At 40.5% G+C, this 21,881-nt stretch overlaps 2 non-coding genes across 2 annotated transcripts; one reads left to right on the top strand and one right to left on the bottom strand.

Annotated features, from left to right (window-relative positions):
- The first annotated feature begins 2,347 nt into the window (after positions 1-2,347).
- On the top strand, positions 2,348-2,454 carry LOC136204341 (small nucleolar RNA R71). Its single transcript, XR_010675185.1, has one exon. It is a non-coding gene; the product is annotated as a small nucleolar RNA R71 (small nucleolar RNA).
- A 9,778-nt stretch (positions 2,455-12,232) lies between these two features.
- Positions 12,233-12,339, bottom strand: LOC136204401 (small nucleolar RNA R71). The gene has a single exon (XR_010675243.1). It is a non-coding gene; the product is annotated as a small nucleolar RNA R71 (small nucleolar RNA).
- Positions 12,340-21,881: the final 9,542 nt, after the last annotated feature.

The following is a 21,881-nucleotide window of genomic DNA, read 5'->3' as shown; positions in this document are numbered from 1 at the left end:
CCCGCTACGTCTATTTAAAGGTGAAAAGGACAAACGGTACCGAAAGTATGATAAAATATTACAAAAACCAAATAAATTGTTCATAGATCCTGGGTTACTAGAAGTGGTTAAGATACTTTTGACCCTTGAACACTCAAGGGTCGAACACTCTTGTCATCATGCTTCTTTTAGCCGCTCTTTTCCTGCCTGCCTCCTGTCAAGTCACCATCCGTCATCAGAAACGCAGCGTTAGACTGCTGGATCATAGGTTGCTCATCTCCTCATGGTTTGTACAAAAAAGGCTGCTTACAATCTGTTTGATTTAATCTGTCCTAATATTCATAAAAGCACTTATAAGACCTTCTTATACGCAATTTAACCCTAAAAACACCCTTAATTCATCATAAATAATATGTTAAATTGTAGTCAAATTCATGCCTAACAAATACCCCCAAATTAAATCTTTGCTTGTCCTCAAGTAAACAACAGATAGAAAACAAGTCACTTATTGGGAAGAATTTAGGTATGAAAGAATACGGAGGATGAGTTGGAGGAGATCACGGAGAAGAAAGGGATTATAACATATCATTTATTCTCGGGAAATTACAAAAAAATGCAAATCACGATTATAAATGAAGTTATGCTAGTGTTTGATCATATAACCTTACTCAAGAAATTCCTCAAAGCTTAAAGTTAAACCTCAATTTTCAAATGAACAACCTGCCTGCCCAAGATGCCTCACTAAGGAAGGGATGTTTCACTCACTCTCGAATGACTCTTTTTCGCCATAACGAAAGGAATGCAACTTCTTTCCTCAGCTCAGTAATTACACCCGTAGGGTGTGAATTGCTTATCGGTCCTATTTCCATGGATCCAAGTTTTTCAAACAAAGTCCAAAGGTCTTTTAATGGATGTAATGTGAGGTTAAGGTATAGGTGTGGAAGTGAATGACTTTTTATGTGTAAGAATTATGTCCTCATGCACATTACACAAATCCCTTGGTTTTTACATACAACTTTGCACAGTTTGTTTTAACAAATGATTTACCCAATCTTTCCTTAACTCCTACCACAAAACAACCAATTTCAATGATTTTGGGCACACATTGCGATCGTGTGCCATGAATAAATAGGTCATTTACTGCTTTTTATTTTTCCTCTGAATCATTTTCTTTTATTCAACATTTTATTTCAATGTGCATGCGAGTTTCCTCAGCTAATAATATTTTCAATCAACACGGCTTGCATGAGGAAAATTCTTGTCTCTTTAAGCACACAGTGAAGGGATTATGGTTATTCACAGGCTAAGTTAACAAAAGAAAAGGGTAAGGCTCAAATGGTTCATCCTACTATGTGAGTGCTATGCACGGGTTATGTCTTTTAATGGTTGAGTTGGGTGCCTAGCCTCGCCGGATAAGGTACATGTGGTACGTAGGGAGGGGGTGGTTTGTACCTCTTCTCTTGTTCCTACTGGTCTCGATCAGTGGTCAATTCTACCACGGCTGGCTCTTCCCGGTTAGGAACAACTTGTTCTTTCTTTTCTTTAGTGTTTTGAGAGGTACCTGCACACTTAGCACTTTTTATCAGTCGACAAAGGAGGGTGAGTTTCCTTACCAGACCGCAGAATGATGGCCATGACATCTCCTTTAGGGTTTGGTTCGGTATTACTTGGCATTATCCTTTTTCCTTTTGATGAAGACACAACAATTTGATGGACTTTTGTCTCTAAATTTTTGATTGAAGCTCGTCTCTGCTTCATGAATTGCATCATCATAGTCTTCATGTCATGTTCTACATCTTCCTTTGGTGGAACAGGCTGTTTATAAGGTTGTTGAGGCTGCCTTTGGTAATGTCCTCCTTGCTGCTGGTGGTACCTTGGTTGTTCCTGCTGATTCGGCTGTCCAGTCCATCCGAAGTTCGGATGATTTCTTGTAGCAGTGTTGTAAGTATTGGAGTATGGGTTTGGTGGGTTCCTTTGATTGTATCCAGCATAATCACATTGTTCTTGTTCACCTTTCCCTTGCTTGACTCCAGGACAGTTGATGTTGAAGTGAGGCCCTCCAGAAAAATCACAAACATCATTGAACGGTGGTTCGCTGTGAATGGATGATACATTAACCTTGCTGAGCTGCCATGCAAGCTGTTCCACCTGGGTGGTCAGTTTCGACACAACATCCTCATTCCTCGCTCTTTTTCCTTCGCTCCTAGCTGAGTGCCAGTTATAGCTTGTACTTACGACTCTCTCAATAAGGTCGTACAAGGCTTGTGGTTCAAGATCTTCGGGGTTACCATTGGCAATGGATTCAATCTGGATTTTATAAATGTTGGTGACTCCATTGTAAAAATTCTATACTTACATCCACATGGGGATGCCATGATTCGGTACCCTCCTTAATAGCTCTTTGTACCTTTCCCATGCCTCGGCTAAGGATTCATCCTCTTCTTGCACAAAATGAGATACCTCATTTTTGAGTTTGATGGCCTGTCTATATGGAAAGTATTTCATTAGAAAAGCACTGGCCACATCTTCCCAAGTGGTAATGGTTCCTGGTTGTAGGTTCTTTAGCCAACTCTTTGCTTTATCTTTGAGAGAAAAAGGAAACAGCTTTAGCCTTATCACATCATCGGAGACTCCTCAGTTTGATCGGAAAGTGTTGCACAGTGTAATGAACTCTTGGATATGCCCGTTTGGATCTTCCGACTGGTATCCATTGAATTGCACTGCTGCCTGCAACATTTGTATCATAGATGCTTTTACTTCAAACATGCTGTTCCCTTCATTAGGCAACACAATGCACGACGAGTGTCCTTCCGTGGTTGGTCTGGACTAGTCTCTGATCCTCATAATTGGAGGATTGTTGTTCTCTCCTTCCTCTTCTTGATTAGGTTGAACTGGTTGTTCTGGTGGTACTCTTCCAGCCATCCTTCTTTCTCTTTGTCGCTCTATTTGTCTTGCTTATCGAGCTCCCACTCGGTTTCGTCTACACGTTCTCTCTAACTCAAGATCGATAGGAAAAACTGGTGGTCCAGCTCTGCGCATAGATAGTGGGAGCACTACTTCTGGCTGCACGACTTAGCAAACAGATTAAAAACACCTTGTTTTACAGAAATTTTCAGATAAATTTTGTTGCTTTCAATCCCCGGCAACGGCGCCAAAAACTTTTCCTCTGAATAGACTCTAGCAAGTGCACTAGATACAAGTAATAAAGTGATAAATAGAGTATCGTCTCCACAGGGATTGAGGACCAAATTTTACTAGAAAAAAACCTTGCAGAACAGGGTGTTCGTGGTGTGTGAATTCTTTAGAGTGAGAGATATTGTGAATAGGTAACAAAGTCAATGATTTAACTTATAAAAATGATTACTTGATAGTGGATAAAAGGTAGAACAGGTTAGGCACAGCGGAACAGGTTACTTTAAGTCCCTAAACGTATTTATTCATGAATGAAGTAAAGTGAAGTCAAGGTTTCTGCTTTAATGCTCACTTAAGTCAACTCTCGTGTGTTCTTAAGATTCTAAGACTTACTATAACCATAAGCGTCCATAAGGTTGGTTCTTTCTTGCATTACAATCGAAACAACATTTCAATAAAGAAAACCCTTAATACAACCTCCTAACATTCCTGCTTCGAGGTTGGATGTTCGATGAAAAGTTCCGTGAAGATGAAAGCAGTTCCCTATCATTCATCTAACACTAGCATACATGCATAAGAAATGGAATAAGAAGATTCATCAAACACTTAATAAATTATCAACATTCATTCATAAATAGAAAATAGAGAGCTTACATAACCGGCCCTAACTGGCCGAACCAGTTCAAAATGATTACTCACTCATATTACCAAGTGAACAGTCTGTTTTGCATCTACAGAACTCCATCAATGGAGTTATCATCTTCCTCGAGAGCTTTTCTCTCTACCAAAACGTCTACTTTTAGTTCACAAAAGGTATCTCTTCCTTTCCCCTCGCTACGTCTATTTAAAGGAGAAAAGGACAAACGGTACCGAAAGTATGATAAAATATTACAAAAACCAAATAAATTGTTCATAGATCCTGGGTTACTAGAAGTGGTTAAGATACTTTTGACCCTTGAACACTCAAGGGTCGAACACTCTTATCATCATGCTTCTTTTAACTGCTCTTTTCCTTCCTTTCCTGCCTGCCGCTCCTGCCTCCTGTCAAGTCGCCATCCGTAATCAGAAACGCAGCATTAGACCATTGGATCATAGGTTGCTCATCTCCTCATGGTTTGTGCAAAACAGGCTGCTTACAGTCTGTTTGACTTAATCTTTCCTAATCTGCATAAAAACACTTATAAGACCTTCTTATACGTAATTTAACCCTAAAAACACCCTTAATTCATCATAAATAATATGTTAAATTGTAGTCAAATTCATGCCTAACAATGCTCCACCCTTGGACTTCACCATTCCAGAAGACTCATTCTTTCTGCGAGCTCAAGAATTCAGTACTGAGGAAGCGGCTGCTAAAAAGTCAGTTAGCCCTGAGAAGAAGACAACGTCTGGTAAACCCAGCAACTTAGCCACAAAGGTGCAAGCTGAGGAAAACGAAGCTGAGTCTCCTGAGAAAGAGCATGAGCACACTGAGGCCACCCATCTCGATGTGTCTCCTAAACTAACGGACAACATCAATGCTGCCCTTTCTCCAAAACAATCTAGGGAAAAGCGGTTCAAGAGGACATCACGCAAACCCCAAGTGTTTGATGTGCTGGATGACTCTCCGCTACATGACCCAATCACTGACCTAACCGGTTTGGTGTTCAACTTCTTCTCACAACCAATTGAACCAACTCCACCCGCCAAGGAAAAACAAGCCTCTGTTTCTGGCCAATAGGAACATGCCAAGACAAAGCCACTAAGGCCTCCATCTCTTCCAACACCGCTGCTCAAGCCTCTACTGAGCAAGTGATTGAAGAACTTGATGTTCTACTGAATGAACATGCACCTGAAAAAACTCTTGCTCAGGACGATCCCGAGTTGACTTGTCCATAAGTCAATACTCAGCTCTAGAATGATACTGAGCAGGTAGATACTGCTGCTGCGCAAACCACTCCTACTCAAGCTGAGCAGCTAGTCAACAAGTCAGCTCCCACTAACGAACCAACTTCCAAGGTTGCCACTCCCATCGCTCAACCTTCCATACTTAATCAAGAAGGCACATCAACTTCTGGTCAGCAACCAAATATTCACACTCCTACTGCTAACCAGAGTTCAGCTCCTTAGTCTTCTGCAGCTGATCCCTTGAGCTTCCTTACTACTTCCCATTCTAGGAAAAGAATTCTTCAGGATGCTCAAGAACTGATTGCCGACATCCAACGCACTCACGCCTCTGATGCTGAGTATCATTCTGTTGAGCCTACTGAACTGAGCACCGCTGAGTATCATTCTGTTGAGCCTACTGAACTGAGCACCATCACACAACTTTTGACCGAACTCAAAGGTTTTAAGGAGCTAATATGCGTTCTAACAAATATGGTTGCTCACCAGCCAAAACAGGAGTTTGGCACGAGGATGGCTAACCTTCACTTGCACATGGTGCAACACATGGACAATATCGAAGGAAAGGTCAACGCTTTATCTGCCGCAAACTCTACAGTAGCTCAATCAGCTGTTGTGACTCAGCTCTTCACACAGCTGAATGACGAGCTGACTGTTACCAGAAACTTAGTTTCATCTTCCTCTCAATGCACAATAGAACAGATAGCTGAAGCTGTCCGCATGCTCAGCTTAACTCGAGAAGAGATGCAAACTGAACAGGTGAAATCCAGTGAAATTTTCCAACTCGCCAAGACCACTTATGAGCATGTCAAACATCACAACGTTCAACTCCATACATATGATGCTTCTCTACTCAAGATGTACCATCAGTCCTTCACCAAAATGACGGACTCCATTACCTGGATGGGCAAGTCACTTGAGTTTATACTCAGTGTCATAAGCGCCCATATGCAAATTCCAGTGTCAAACATGGCTGGTGGTATAAGGGTCTTTGAAGGGCTAAAGCAGAGCACGAATCAACTCCAACAATACTCTACCTTACTGACTCATGCTGTCGATCGAGGGCAATTTTATGCTGCTGTCCCTCAGCCCGGTGTTGCTGGCAAAATGGGGGAGAAAGATAAACAACCGGCAGAAGCAACTCAAAAGAAGAAACATTTCGGATCAACTTCTGTTGTCCCTCCCAACACACAGACTCAGCGTCAAGACACAATGAAGCCTAGTCAGCAAACCAAACCCAAATCGAACCAAGTTCAAGTCAACATTAGAAAATAGAATTTTTCCTTTAACTTGTGTAAATCTTGATGTTTGCTGATGCTATGATTTTTGTTGTGCTGAGTTAATATATTAATCGTATCTTCTTACAAACAACTGTGTTATTTATTTATCATTTTGTGCTTATCTGGTGTGTTGATCTAATGCATGACCTCTCTCACATGTCTTCTTATTTAAAACTCATTGAATAATGTAATCTGAAACTTGTGAACATAAATATTAAACAAGTACTAGGCCACTGAGTAAAACTACTCAGCCCCAACTAATTTACTCAGCTTACTTCCACTCTGATAACTGAACTTAATCTTCCGCTTAACTAAGTATCAAAACTTGTGTAAATCTTGATGTTTGCTGATGCTATGATTTTTGTTGTGCTGAGTTAATATATTAATCGTATCTTCTTACAAACAACTGTGTTATTTATTTATCATTTTGTGCTTATCTGGTGTGTTGATCTAATGCATGACCTCTCTCACATGTCTTCTTATTTAAAACTCATTGAATAATGTAATCTGAAACTTGTGAACATAAATATTAAACAAGTACTAGGCCACTGAGTAAAACTACTCAGCCCCAACTAATTTACTCAGCTTACTTCCACTCTGATAACTGAACTTAATCTTCCGCTTAACTAAGTATCAAAACTGAGTAAAGACAAAATGTTCCAAGTGCTGATCCTGTTCTGAAGCTGACCTTAGTCCTACTTAATTAAACCTTAAAATGTTTAAAGCAAAACTAAGTCAGTGGTTCAACCCTTACGGTGGAGAATCGTCAGAAATCAAGAAAAGGTCAACTACCATGGGGGAGCTCAACACTGAGTTCCTTACTGAATATTTTTGCCAACATCAAAATGGGGGAGTTTGTTGAAACACCTTTCTACATGATTTTGATTTGACAAAATTATTTAACAAGAATTAAATCTCTATGATAAAAATATTCTATCACATTAAATTTAAATGCTTTGATTTATTTGTACTAATGTGTTTGTTCAATGTTGAGTTATTTAATTTATAAGACATTAACTTGTAAGGCCCAAAGGCCAACACAAGAAAGTCAAGCCCAAGTCAACGGATGAAAGCCACACGGCCCAAGCAAATCAAAATGCAGCTCAAGCTGATAGAAACGCAACGGGAAGGATCGAGAAGCCTTCGACCAAAAGCTTCAAGACAAAGCTGCTGAGTTGTGCGACAAGGAAGTCAGGTCAGCGGCTGACCTGAACAAACTTGAAGACAAAGTATTTCTACTTTGGGTAAAGTTCAGAAGACGTAGGAAGCTGTCTAGAAGACTTTGCAAAAAATGTGGAAACATTCTGTTCAACCTGACGAAAAGCTGCTGAGCACTGCCGAAGACAGAAGATACGAGAATTTGATTGGCCGAGGACGCTGAGCACGTACTGAGTGAAAGCGACAGGAAGCCGTTTCCCTCCAACGGTTATTTTGAAATTCAAAATTACCGGTGCATCAAGTGTCACTATAAATAGGCCACTCAAACGCTTCATTCGATGCAGATCTTCAATCAAGTCGAAACGCTGACCAAATTGATATTCGAAGTTCTGTGAGAAAAGCAAAGCAAATCTTACACCAATTCCAATTTTGTCTAAAAGTCTAGAGTGATTTCATCTCATCTAAGGTGTTCTTAGCAATTATTGTTTAGAACAAAAACACTTATCATTTCTAGAAGTATAGAAAGGAGAAGCTGAGTACTCGGTCATAGTACTCAGCGGTAGAAATAGGATTGAGTAGAGGAATAGAGGAAGGTACTCTTGTATACTCAGTTGCTATCGTAAAAGGTTTGCGCTCTACCTTTAAAGAGCTTAGTAGAGGATTCTGAAAAGCTCGGAAGGAATTTCGGGGACTAGACGTAGGTGGAGAGGTCGAACCAGGATACGTCACCTGAGTAATATCTTTCTAACTCTTATCTCCTTAACATATTGCTTGCTATAATACTGCCTAGTTAAAATACTAAAAAGAACAAAAGCTGAGTTGAGTGAACTGCGAAGCTGAGTTCAGGAATAGACTCAAGTGCTATCTCCTGACTCAAGGATAGATTCAGACTTAGTCACTTGTTGACTAAGCTTGCATCTAAAACTTACTCAGTATCACTGTGCTAAAAGACTTTGAAAAGTCTAAGTTCAAATTAACAGTTAGCCTAACATGGAAATTTTTTGAATAGTTCCTAACCCCCCCTTGGAACTAATATTGTCATGTTACACGGGACCAACACACCCTTTACCGGAGTCGTTACCTTCTCCTTTTGCTTTCCTTTCTCCCTTATAGTTTATTTGACAATATGAGGAGGATTGCCAGAGGGAGGTGCAGTGCTGACATGTGTTACATCAACAAGCTTGTTATTCTACACAAAGAAATGTGCATCCTCAATAATTGCAATTTCCAGAGCTGGAGGAGTGATAGGCTTAAGGCTATTTGCTGGAGAAATAGATGCTTTCTTCTTCGGAGGTTGATCCTCAATAGGAAGCTCGGAGCTTGGTCGTTTAGAGGGCTTACTTGTTGTGTCTTGTTTGGTTGCCTATGAATCAAGTTGCTCAGCAGTATTGGTCCTCTCCGATTCAGAGTCAGATTTGGAGGAACTAGTCCTAACTTTCTTAGTCCCCATTCTGGATGGATTTGGAGATTTGGGAGTTTGTTTTTGCTTAGGCTCAACAACCTTTCTTTTTCTTCCCTTCTTCTTTGGCTCGGCAGGAGCAACATCATCATCATAAACTTTCAAAGCTTTGTTGTGAATTAAGGATCTTCTATGTTATTTCTGTCTTAGAGTATGATTCTTTATCTCTGAGCGTGATTCCATAGTGCTTGAGAATCACGGTGATGAGAGAGCCAAACAGGAGCTGCACAGAGCACCTCTATAGAGCAGCTACCAGGAAGACTGGCAGGTTCAGAGCCTTGTTTTTCATCAAGTGCAAAATGATACATAGTTCGAATTTGGACACTGAGTTCACAGAGCTCTTCCTCGGAAAGAGATAGTTAACTACTAGCTAGTGAGCTTGACGAGGTATTTGGGCCATAAAGGTAGCAATAAGCTCTTTAGTGTATCCTTCTAGGATGCAATACCTTGTGCGGAAGTCTTTTACATTCCTCTCATCTCTTGGCTTTTTGAGTCCAGTTCCTTCTATCTTTAGGTCCAGAAGCTTAGGCAGAAGCTATAGAGTAATGATAATATTCTTCTCCTTGACCATGGTCTCTAGATGATCACAGTTCTCCTTAGCAACTTGGAGGTTCTCATAGAATTCAACCACCAAGTCAGAGTAGATTATGCTCGGAAGAGCAAAGAAAGTGTCCTATTTTTTCTTCTTTATCCATATACAGATTTGCTTTTGAGGTTGCACATCAATTTCTTCCTCAGTTTGGTTTTCCATTTGGTTTTGAGCTGGATTTTCTTCTTGGGTTTCCACATGTTCTTCTTCATGGGTTTGTTCTTGTGTTTCCTCAATTAGGATTTCTCCTTGAGTTTGGTGTTTAGGTGAGTCCTCATAATCCACCTGTTCAACCTTAGGTGAGGAAGGATTCTCTTTAGAGGAGAGAAGCTCTTCTTCCTCAGAGCCAGTTGATGAAGTTTTATCATTTTCAGAACCTATATTTGATTTTTGAAAGAAAGCTTCGAAGAACTTAGAGAGAGATATGTTTGTAGAGAGATAAAGAGGGAGAGAGAGAGAGAGAGAGAGAGAGCAAAAGCAAAGATTTGCAGGTGTAAAGAGAAGAAGTGTGATTTTGGCCTCTTTTTATAAGCAAAATTAGGGTAGGTGAGAGGTCGGAGTCCAGAAGTTAGAATTAGAGCCAGTGATGGTCTAGTTTCTCATATTAATAGAGTGATGGCGCATAAATCAGGTCATAGTTAATGATAGAAATTCTTTCATCTAGCTTCTAGGTTTATTAAGCGTGCTAACTCTAGAAGATATGGCATGCATTCAGAAGAGATAGATAACAATCAAGAAAATTATCATTCAGAATCATACATTTACAGCACTTAGAACTAGTGAAGAGGATTGAACATACCTATTGATTCTCCCAGAGCGCATAATTGCTCTCGTGTCATAGTGTTAGGCATGAATTTGACTACAATCAAACATATTATTTGTGATAAATTAGGGGTGTTTTAGGCGTAATATTACTTAAATGAAGGACTTATAAGTGTTTTATGCAGATTTGAAAAGATTAAGTAAAAAAGGCTGTTATGCAGCCTGTTTTGCAGCATCCAAGAGGAGACGTGCACTATTTGATCCAGCGGTTAAACGTTGTGTACCTAATGACGGATGGCGACTTGACAGGCAGGCAGGAATGAGCGGCTAAAGTAACATGATGACAAGAGTGATCGACTCTTGAGTGTTCAAGGGTCAACATATTTTAACCACTTTTAGATATATCCAATACTTTGAACAATCTTTCCTTTTGGAAATATTTTGTTAATATTTTGTGTACGGGTTTCCTTTTCCTTCTATTTATAGAAGTAGTGAAGGGAAAGGAAGGAGGATCTTTTTGGGAGAACAGAAGATAGATTAGTTTTAGAGAGAGAAGCTCTCGAAGATCTTTCAAGCTCCTTTCATAGAGTTCTGTTTATGTGATTTAGGCTGTTCACTCTTTAGCATGAGTGAGTAGTCATTTTGAATGGGTTCGGCCAGTTAGGGCCAATTATGTAAGTCTTCTATTTTCTTATTTATGAATGAATGGTGATATATTATGTCGTGTTTGAGAAAGTTATCATTCCATTTTTGTATGCATGTATGTTAGTGTTAGATGAATGATAGGGAACTGCTTTCATCTTCACGGAACTATTTCCCAAACGTCCAAACCCCGAAGCAGGAATGTTAGGAGGTTGTATCAAGGGTTTTCTTAATAGAAATGTTGTTTCAAGCGTAATGCAAGAAAGAACCAACTTTAGGGACGCTTAAGGTTGTAGTACGTCTTAGAATCTTAAGAACACACGAGAGGTGACTTAAGTGAGCATTAAAACAGAGACCCTGACTTCACTTTACGTCATTCATGAATAAATAGGATGTTTAGAGACTGAAAGTAACATGTTCTGCTGGGACCTAACCTGTTCTATCTTTTATCTTTATCAAATACTCATTTTTATAAGCTGAATCATTTACTTGGTTACCCATTCATAATATCTCTCAATATAAAGAATTCACACACCACGAACACCCTGTTCTGCAAGGTTTTTCTAGTAAAATTTGGTCATCAATCCTTGTTGAGACGATACTCTATTTATCACTTTATTACTTGTATCTAGTGCACTTGCTAGAGTCGGTTTAGAGGAAAACAAGTTTTTGGCGCCGTTGCCGGGGATTGAAAGCAACAAAGTTTATCTGAAAATTTCTGTGAAACAAGGTGTTTTTAATCTGTTTGTTACGTAGTGCAGCCAGAAGCAGTTTCTCTTACTGTCTATGCGCAGAGCTGGACCACCAGTTTTTCCTATTGATCTTGAACTAGAAAGAACGTGTAGATGAAACCAAGCGGGAGCTCGACGAGTAAGACAAAGAGAAAGACAAAGAGAAAGAAGGATGGCTGGAAGAATACCAAAACAACCAGTTCAGCCTCCTCATGAAGAAGAAGGAGAGAACAACAATCCACCAGTCATGAGGATCAGAGATTACTCCAGACCTACCATGGAAGGACACTCGTCGTGTATTGTGTTGCCTAACGAAGGGAACAACATGTTCAAAGTAAAAGCATCCATGATACAGATGTTGCAAGCAGCCATGCAATTCAGTGGATACCAGTCGGAAGATCCAAATGGACATATCCAGGAGTTTATTACGCTGTGCAACACTTTTCGATCAAACCGAGGAGTCTCCGATGACGTGATAAGGCTGAAGCTGTTTCCGTTTTCTCTCAAAGATAAAGCAAAGAACTGGATAAAGAACCTATAGCTAGGGACCATTGCAACATGGCAGGACATGGCGAGTGCTTTTCTAATGAAATACTTTCCACCTAGACAGGCCATCAAACTCAGAAATGAGGTGTCCCATTTCGTGCAAAAAGAGGATGAATCCTTGGCCGAGGCATGGGAAAGGTACAAAGAGCTGTTAAGAAGGGTACCAAACCATGGCATCCCCATGTGGATGCAAGTGCAAAATTTTTACAATGGAGTCACCAACACGTACAAAATCCAGATTGAATCCATTGCGAATGGTAACCTCGAGGATCTTGAACCACAAGCCTTGTACGACCTCATTGAAAAGGTGGTAAGCACAAGTTATAATTGGCACTCAGCTAGGAGTGAAGGAAAAAGAACGGCAGATGGTGACTTGGTTTCAAAGCTGACGACCCAAGTGGAACAGCTTGCTAGGTAGATCAGCAAGATCAATGTCTCATCCATTCATAGTGAACCACCATTTAATGATGTCTGTGATTTTTGTGGAGGGTCTCACTTCAACATCAACTGTCCTGGAGTTAAGCAAGGAAAAGGTGAGCAGGAACAATGTGATTATGCTGGATACAATCAACGGAACCCACCAAATCCATACTCTAGTACATATAATCCAGCTACAAGAAATCATCCAAATTTCGGATGGACTGGACAACCAAACCAGTAGGAGCAACCTAGATACCAACAGCAACAAGGAGGACACTATCAGAGACAGCTGCAACAACACTACAAACAGCCTGTTCCACCCAAGGAGGATGTAGAATAGGACATAAAGACCAAAGATGATGCAATTTATGAAGCAGACACAGGCTTCCATCAAGAATTTGGAGACACAAGTACATCAACTGGCTGCTTCATCATCAAAAGGAAAAGGGGTGATGCCGAGTAATACCGAACCAAACCCTAAAGGAGATGTCATGGCTATCACCCTACGATCTGGTAAGGAAACTAATCCTCCTTTGATGACTAATAAGAGTGCTGAGTGTGCAGGTAGTTCCGGAGTTAATGAGAAGAGACAGGAACAGACTATTCTTGACCAAAAGAAGCCAGCCGAGACAGGTCTTACATCTGACAATGATCAGGAGGAACCAGGGAAGAAGTACTATCCACCTCCTCCCTATGTACCACCTGTACCATATCCGGCGAGGCTGGTGAATAAGAAGCTTGAAGAACAAAATTCAAAAGTGCTAGACACCTTGAGGAAGTTGCATATCAACATTCCATTCGTGGAAGCACTTGCACAGATGCCCACATATGCAAAATTCTTGAAAGATATCTTATCCAATAAGAAGAAATTGGAAAACATCTCGATGATCCAACTGAACAGTGACTGCTCGTCAATACTACAGAACAAGCAGCAGCTTCCGAAAAAGCTAAAGGATCCAGGGAGTTTTTCAATTCCATGTTCTATTAGCAAGTTAAACATTGAAAATGCATTATGTGACCTAGGAGCGAGTATAAACCTAATGCCATATTCTGTGTATACTAAACTAGGGCTAGGAGAACCACAACCAACTAGAATGTCCATTCAGCTGGCTGATAGGTCTGTATGCTACCCTAGGGGAGTTGTGGAGGATGTGTTAGTCAAACTAGGGAAGTTTATACTACCTTTTGATTTCATCATAATGGACATAAATGAGGATTTGCATGTTCCTATTATTCTGGGTAGACCATTTTTAGCAACGGGTAAATCCTTGATTGATGTGGGAGAAGGGCAATTATTTTTAAGAATTAATGGGGAGGAAATCATTTTCAAAATGAATGAAGCTATGAGACGAGCTAACACTAGTGATGACAGATGCTATTTCTTAGATGATTTCCAAAGTTTGTCTGTTTCGCAGGAACAGGGACAAGACACATTGGAGGCACTCTTGGGAGAAGAGGTGAATTTCTACGAGGGAACATGCTGTTCTATCGAGACAGAAGCTTCAACGCTCCCTCTAGACCCCAATATTCCTACTCATCAAGAACCACCAGAAATGCCCACTGTGCCTTTGTCAAAACCTGAACTAAAACCTCTGCCATCACACTTAGAATATGCCTTCCTCGAACCACCAAGCGGAAGCCCACTGATTATATCTTCCAAATTAACACCTGATCAGAAAGCTCAACTCATGGAGGTGTTAAGAAGAAACAAGGATGCACTTGCATGGAAGATAGATGACATCAAGGGGATTAGTCCAGCGGTGTGTGTTCATCCGATCCTAATGGAAAAAGACCACAAGCCGTGTGTCCAGCCACAGTGCAGATTGAACCCACACATAAAGGAGGTCGTGAGGAAAGAAGTAATCAAACTATTGGATGCAGGGATTATTTACCCCATTTTTGACAGCGTTTGGACGAGCCCTGTACATGTAGTTCCAAAGAAAGGAGGTACCACGGTTGTTCTAAATAAAAAAGATGAACTAGTTCCCACACGAACAATAACAAGATGGCGAGTATGTGTGGACTATCGGAAGCTCAACGAGGCAACTAGGAAGGATCATTTTCCTTTGGCCTTCATTGATCAGATGTTGGAACGATTGGCGGGATATTCATTTTACTGCTTCCTTGATGGTTATTCCGGGTATAATCAGATTGCCATCCATTGTGAAGATCAAGAGAAAAAAACCTTTACTTACCCCTATGGGACTTATGCTTTCAGACGCATGCCTTTTGGGTTGTGTAATGCCCCTGCTACATTTCAGAGGTGCATGATGTCTATCTTTCATGATATGGTGGAGCGAACGGTGGAAATCTTCATGGATGACTTCTCCGTGTATGGAAATTCATTTGAAAGTTGTCTAAACAACCTGGAGGCCGTGTTAGTACGATGTAGAGAAACAACTTTAGTCCTAAATTGGGAGAAGTGCCATTTCATGGTCACGGGAGGAATTGTGCTCAGACATCAGATCTCGAAACAGGGAATGGAGGTAGACAAAGCAAAGGTGGAGGTAATAGAGAAGCTGGTTGTTCCTCCTAATTGAAAGATGTTAGAAGTTTCCTTGGACACGCGGGTTTCTACCGAAGATTCATAAAAGACTTCTCAAAGATTGCATTACCACTATCAGCTCTGTTACATAAAGATGTGGATTTCACTTTCGGAACAGACTGTATAAAGGCATTTGAGATTCTGAAAGGCAAACTGATCAGTGCACCCATTCTAGCCGCACCAAATTGGGAATTGCCCTTTGAAATGATGTGCCATGCTAGCGACACATGTGTCGGAGCTGTTCTTGGGTAAAGAATTGAGAAGAAGTTTAGACCGATCTATTATGCAAGCAAAACGATGAACGAGGCTCAGCAGAACTATACCACGACAGAGAAGGAGCTTTTTGCAGTGGTGTATGCTTTTGACAAATTCCGTCCATACTTGGTTTTGTCAAAAGTAGTTGTCTACACAGACCACGCTGCCTTGCGCTACCTGTTTGCAAAGAAAGATGCTAAGCCGAGGCTGATACGGTGGTTGCTCTTGCTCCAAGAATTTGACCTCGAGATAAAGGACAAGAAAGGAATAGACAATGTAGCTGCTGATCATCTGTCTAGAATTCCTCATACTAATAGCCAGGAACAGCCAGAAATCTTGGAGATTTTCCCAAATGAGCGTTTATATTCTTTACAAGTTACTCCATGGTTTGCTGACATTGCCAATTACCTTGCTAGTTCAATTAAACCTCACAGCTTGTCCACCAACCAAAAGAAGAAGTTCTATGCTGAAATAAAATATTATTTTTAGGAAGAACCATATCTTTTCAGGTTGTGCGCAGATCAGATCATACGCAGATGCATCACCCAAGAGGAAGGACAGGCTGTTTTGAGCCATTGTCACGATCGAGAAGCTGGAGGACATCATAGTGCAAGGAGGACAGCTGCAAAGGTGCTCCAATCAGGTTTTTTCTGGCCAACAATCTTTAGGGATGCCAATATGTTCGTAAGTACTTGTAATGAGTGCCAAAGAACAGGTAATATCTCGGCTAGGAATGCCATGCTCTTCAATAACATTGTTGTATGTGAAATATTTGATATATGGGGCATAGACTTCATGAGACCATTCCCTACATCTTTTGGGCATAAATATATATTGGTTGCAGTAGACTATGTAAGAAAGTGGGTAGAAGCAATAGCTAGTCCCACTAATGATGCCCGTGTGGTTGTAAAATTCCTGAAAAGGCTGTTTGCCCGATTTGGTGTCCCGCGAGCTATCATTAGTGACCAAGGAACCCATTTTTGCAATGCCCAATTTGAAAAGTTGATGGGCAAGCTTGGAGTCACTCATAGAATTGCCACACCTTATCACCCACAAATAAGTGGGCAGGTAGAGATCTCCAATAGAGAGATCAAAAGAATCATGGAGAAAATGGTGGGCAATTCTAGGAAGGACTGGGCAAACAAGCTTGACGATGCTTTGTGGGCATATAGAACTGTATACAAGACACCATTGGAATGTCCCCATTTAGATTGTTATATGGTAAATCTTGTCATCTTCCAGTCGAGATGGAGTATAGAGCCTTTTGGGCATTAACTTTCCTGAATTTTGAGAAACAGGCTGTGGGCGAACAGAGACGGTTGCAAATATGTGATATGGAGGAATTCAGGCTGTTTTCATACGAAAACGCGGTAAATTATAAGAAAAAGACCAAGAAATGGCACGACAGGAAAATACAGGAGAAAGTCTTTCGAGAAGGACAGAGGGTCCTCTTGTACAACTCGAGGCTCAGACTATTCCCTGGGAAGCTGAAATCTAGATGGTCGGGACCTTACACCATAAACAAGGTGTTTTACCACGGAGCAATAGAGATTGTCAAAGATGGTCATGAACCCTTCAAGGTCAACGGACAGCGGTTAAAACCATATCTCGAGAATGATCACCTGGGGGAAATTGACACTGTCCACTTCCAGAAACCCCCGAGCCAGTAGAATCAGGAATAGGGTGTTCGCCGCAAACACCAATTACAGTAGGGGAGTAATCTCCAACTTTTAATTTTGTAAACTTTTATGTATGGTTGCCTTGTTCAGTTAAATTAATGTTGTGTTGTCTTGAGGGTCCGTAAAGCTAACCACTTGATTTTCACCACATAAATTGCGAGCAAAAATATAAACTTTTACCTTTTCAACTAGGGTGAAGTATTAATTTTTACTTGTGAGAAAAAGGGGACAGAAAAGCTCTTGGGGGGGAAAATAAATTGGTCAAAAATTTAAATTGAATATTTTGAGAAAAAGGGGACGTCAAATCAAACTATTTGTGGGCTGCCTATTGTACTTTGCCTGTGCATCTCTCTCGGTAAAATCAAAGTAGGTGGAGTATAGTAATTTCAAAACAAAAAGTAACTGTTCGCTCCCCTAAGCATCCTTTCGTCTATCCGCGACTGTTGCCACAACCACTCATACAGGTGGCGTTAAGAGAAACGTCTTCATAATGGCGGTTCTGGCAACAGACCGTTTCAAACTTTTTTCTACTTAAAGGACAAAGGATGTGTTGCGGACCCTAGTAAACATTTTCTTATTTCCTTTTCACACTGTTCCCCATATTTCTTTTGGTAACCATTGTGGGTGCCCCTATTTAGTCTCTGTCTCAGGATGAGGACTCGGGCTCTGGAAAGCAAGTGAAAATAGAAGGCGCAAAGAAAGACAAAGCGAAAGGCAAAATGGTTGGCACAAGCACAGTTGCTTTTGTGCCCGATGAAAAACTGGTAAAGAAATTATCCCAGTTCAAAGATGCCGCTGTGCAGCAGTATTATGATGATTTGGCTCAACTGGAGTTCGGGCCGGTAAGAACGATCTGTTGGGAAACTCTGAAAAAAGCTTAAACTTGCAGAGCGTGTGAAGAAGCCCATGGAAGCAGGCCACTTTGGCTGTTTCTTTGAGATGAAGGAGCCCGCTTACAGGGAACTTACGCTGGAGTTTCTAGCCACCTTTAAACATAACCCAGAGATCACTGACCTAAAAGAAGAAGGGAAGTTCAGTTTCCGGCTTATGACCCATACCCAGCGGCCATCTTTGAACACATTTAACAACCTGCTCGGTGCCACTGATGATGATGACTTTGAATCGGATGGCTACAAGGGGGCTTTCATCGAAACCCCGGATGAGTTCGACCCGACGGTTTTCTAGCGCTCAATCTCTGGCCAGCCAAGTTATGACGGTAGTGCTTCAAAAGCATCTAACATCGAGGACTACGCCCTCCGTTATCTGCACAAACTGGTTTCCGGCACCATCTTCGCGAGAGAGAATCAAGCCATTATCCCCCACACGGACCTTACGGCTCTATGGAGTATGATGCATGGGCACATGATGAACTTAGGATTTTGGTTTGGGGAATACATTAGTGCTTTTGGGCAGAAAAACTCTTCCATCATCTGTTGTGGCAGTATTGTGACAAGAATAGCTGAGGCAATAGGGGTCTTCAAGCTTGAAGACCGAAACAGGCTGAAGGTGGTGAACCACCCGGACCAAATCGATTTGAGAAGCCTACAAAGCATGCTGTTCGGGAAGATGGTGAATGGCAAGTGGGTATGGATGCCATATTTCATTGAGGCAAAGAGGGTTGAGAGTCGGAAGCGGAAGAATGAGCTTGCAGTATCAATGTCATTAGAGTCTGAGCAAATTGAACAAGCCAAGGATCTTGGCTTTTACCAGAAATGCGCAAAGCTCTCCAATGAAGATATCCTCTCCAAGTTCAACGCCTTGTTTGCACAGACCAAAACCTGCCGAGACCAGATCCATGCTCTAGAGCATAAAAATGCTGATCTGCAGGGCGAGGTTGATATGCTGAAGCAACTTTGTGTGGAAGAATATCAAGGGCGGGAGAGTCCCTTTGGTGCTTTAATAAAAAGTCCGGTAAGAGCAAAACTTGCTACAGAACCCAATGCCGCTGCCTCCTCGAAAGGGGATGGCACTGCTCCTGCTAAGGATAGAGAGGTTGATTCCTCTCTTTCCCCGCTTGTCTGAACATTCCAATTGTCGCTATCCAAGCATCTGGTAACACTTATACACCTTCTTTGCATTTGTTTAAACTCCTCTGATATCATGTTATGTTGTTTTCCTATGCTTTTTAGTATTAACATTGGGGACAATGTTCGATTCTAATTTGGGGGTGGGGAAATTACAATAATAATTGCAATATCTGTGTGCATAACATGATAAAAGATTGAACAAGTTGTTATTGTAGTATGTTCTGAATAATAAATTATCCCCCTGTGACTTTTGGCATGTACAAATGTAAATCTTTGCCCGTCCTCAGTAAATAATTCTTGTTTTGTGTTCATTTTCTAGTAAACATCTCGTGCTTCGATTGTTTAGACTCTGCAGTAATTCCTAAACAGTTTGCGCTTGTTATGATTGAAATGTGTGGTGATAGCCTTGTGATAATTTTAAATTCCTGAGTCTTGAAGTTCCAAGAATTTTTAAGTTTTAAATCAACATTCACTTGAGGGACCTTTTGCCCCAATGCATGAAACCCCCAAAATAGTGAGAACTTGAGCCTACAATTGCATGTAAAATGCATTGTTTCATTAAAGAGTGGGCTAGTACTTACTATCTTTAGGGAGAATTTGCTTTGGTAAGCCCTATAGAAATGGAAAAATTTTGGACAAGCTTAGAATGATAAAGGCACTTAGGCACCCAACTCAACCATTAAAAGACATAACTCGTGCATTGCACTCACATAGTAGGATGAACCATTTGAGCTTTACCCTTTTCTTTCGTTAACTTAGCCTTTAAATAACCACAATCCCATCACTTTGATCCTAAAGAACCGAAAATTAGCCTCATGCAAGCTGTGTTGATTGAAAATATAATTCGCAGAGGAAACTCGCGCACACATTGAGATAAAATATTTAATAGGGGACAATGATTGGGAGGAAAAACAATATGATGAATAAATAAAAGCACCTCCTAATTCATGGCACACAGTTACAGTGTGTGCCCAAAATCATTGAGATTGGTTGTTTAGTGGTAGGCGTTAATGGGAAGATGGGGTAAATCATTTGTTAAACAAACTGTGCAGAGTTGTATGTTAAAAACCAAGGTATTTGTGTAATGTGCATGAGGACAGAATTCCTACACATAAAAAGCCATTCACGTCCACACCTATACCTTAACCTTATATTACAACCATTAAAGACCTTTGGACTTTGTTTGGAAAATTTTGATCCATAGAAATAAGACCGATAAGCAAATTCACACCCAACGGGTATATTTACTGAGCTGAGGAGAGAAGTTGCATTCCCTTCCTTATGGAAAAAAAGGGCCATTCGAGAGTGAGTGAAACATCCATTCCTTAGTGAGGCATTACGGGTGAACAGGTTGTTCAATTGAAAGTTGAGGTTTAACTTAAAGCTTTGAGGAATTTCTTAAGTAAGGATACATGATTTAACACTAGCATAACTTCAATTATGATCAGGACTTGTGCATTTCTGTTTATAATTTTCCGAGCATCATTTTCTGATCAATCTAGATAATCTGTTGTAATTCCTTGTTCCTGTTCTTTCTGTAATCTCATCAAATCTGTCTTCCGTATTCTTTCATACCTAAATTCTTCTAAAAAGTTGTTTTGTTTTCTATCTTTTGTTTACTTGAGGACAAGCAAAGATTTAATTTGGGGGTATTTGTTAGGCATGAATTTGACTACAATTAAACATATTATTTGTGATAAATTAGGGGTGTTTTAGGCATAATATTACTTAAATGAAGGACTTATAAGTGTTTTATGCAGATTTGAAAAGATTAAGTCAAAAAGGCTGTTATGCAGCCTGTTTTGCAGCATCCAAGAGGAGACATGCACCCTTTGATCCAGCGGTTAAACACTGTGTACCTAATGACGGATGGTGACTTGACAGACAGGCAGGAGCGGGCAGGAATGAGCGGCTAAAGTAACATGATGACAAGAGTGATCGACCCTTGAGTGTTCAAGGGTCAACATATTTTAACCACTTCTAGATATATCTGATACTTTGAACAATCTTTCCTTTTGGTAATATTTTGTGTACGGGTTTCCTTTTTCCTTCTATTTATAGAAGTAGTGAAGGGAAAGGAAGGAGGATCTTTTTGGGAGAGCAGAAGATAGATTAGTTTTAGAGAGAGAAGCTCTCGAAGATCTTTCAAGCTCCTTTCATGGAGTTCTGTTTATGTGATTTAGGTTGTTCACTCTTTAGCATGAGTGAGTAGTCGTTTTGAACGGGTTCAGCCAGTTAGGGCCAGTTATGAAAGTCTTCTATTTTCTTATTTATGAATGAATGGTGATATATTATGTCGTGTTTGAGAAAGTTATCATTCCATTGCTGTATGCATGTATGTTAGTGTTAGATGAATGATAGGGAACTGCTTTCATCTTCATGGAACTATTTCTCAAACGTCCAAACCTCGAAGTAAGAATGTTAGGAGGTTGTATCAAGGGTTTTCTTAATAGAAATGCTATTTCAATCGTAATGCAAGAAGGAACCAACTTTAGGGACGCTTAAGGTTGTAGTACGTCTTAGAATCTTAAGAACACACGAGAGTTGACTTAAGTGAGCATTAAAACAGAGACCTTGACTTCACTTTACATCATTCATGAATAAATAGGATGTTTAGAGACTGAAAGTAACATGTTCTGCTGGGACCTAACCTGTTCTATCTTTTATCTTTATCAAATACTCATTTTTATAAGTTGAATCATTTACTTGGTTACCCTTTCACAACATCTCTCAATATAAAGAATTCACACACCACGAACACCCTGTTCTGCAAGGTTTTTCTAGTAAAATTTG

This window comes from Euphorbia lathyris, chromosome 8 (genome assembly GCF_963576675.1).
Source record: "Euphorbia lathyris chromosome 8, ddEupLath1.1, whole genome shotgun sequence".
Lineage (NCBI taxonomy): Eukaryota > Viridiplantae > Streptophyta > Magnoliopsida > Malpighiales > Euphorbiaceae > Euphorbia > Euphorbia lathyris.
Note: the sequence above shows the minus strand (reverse complement) of the source record. Positions and strands in the feature narration are given on the sequence as shown.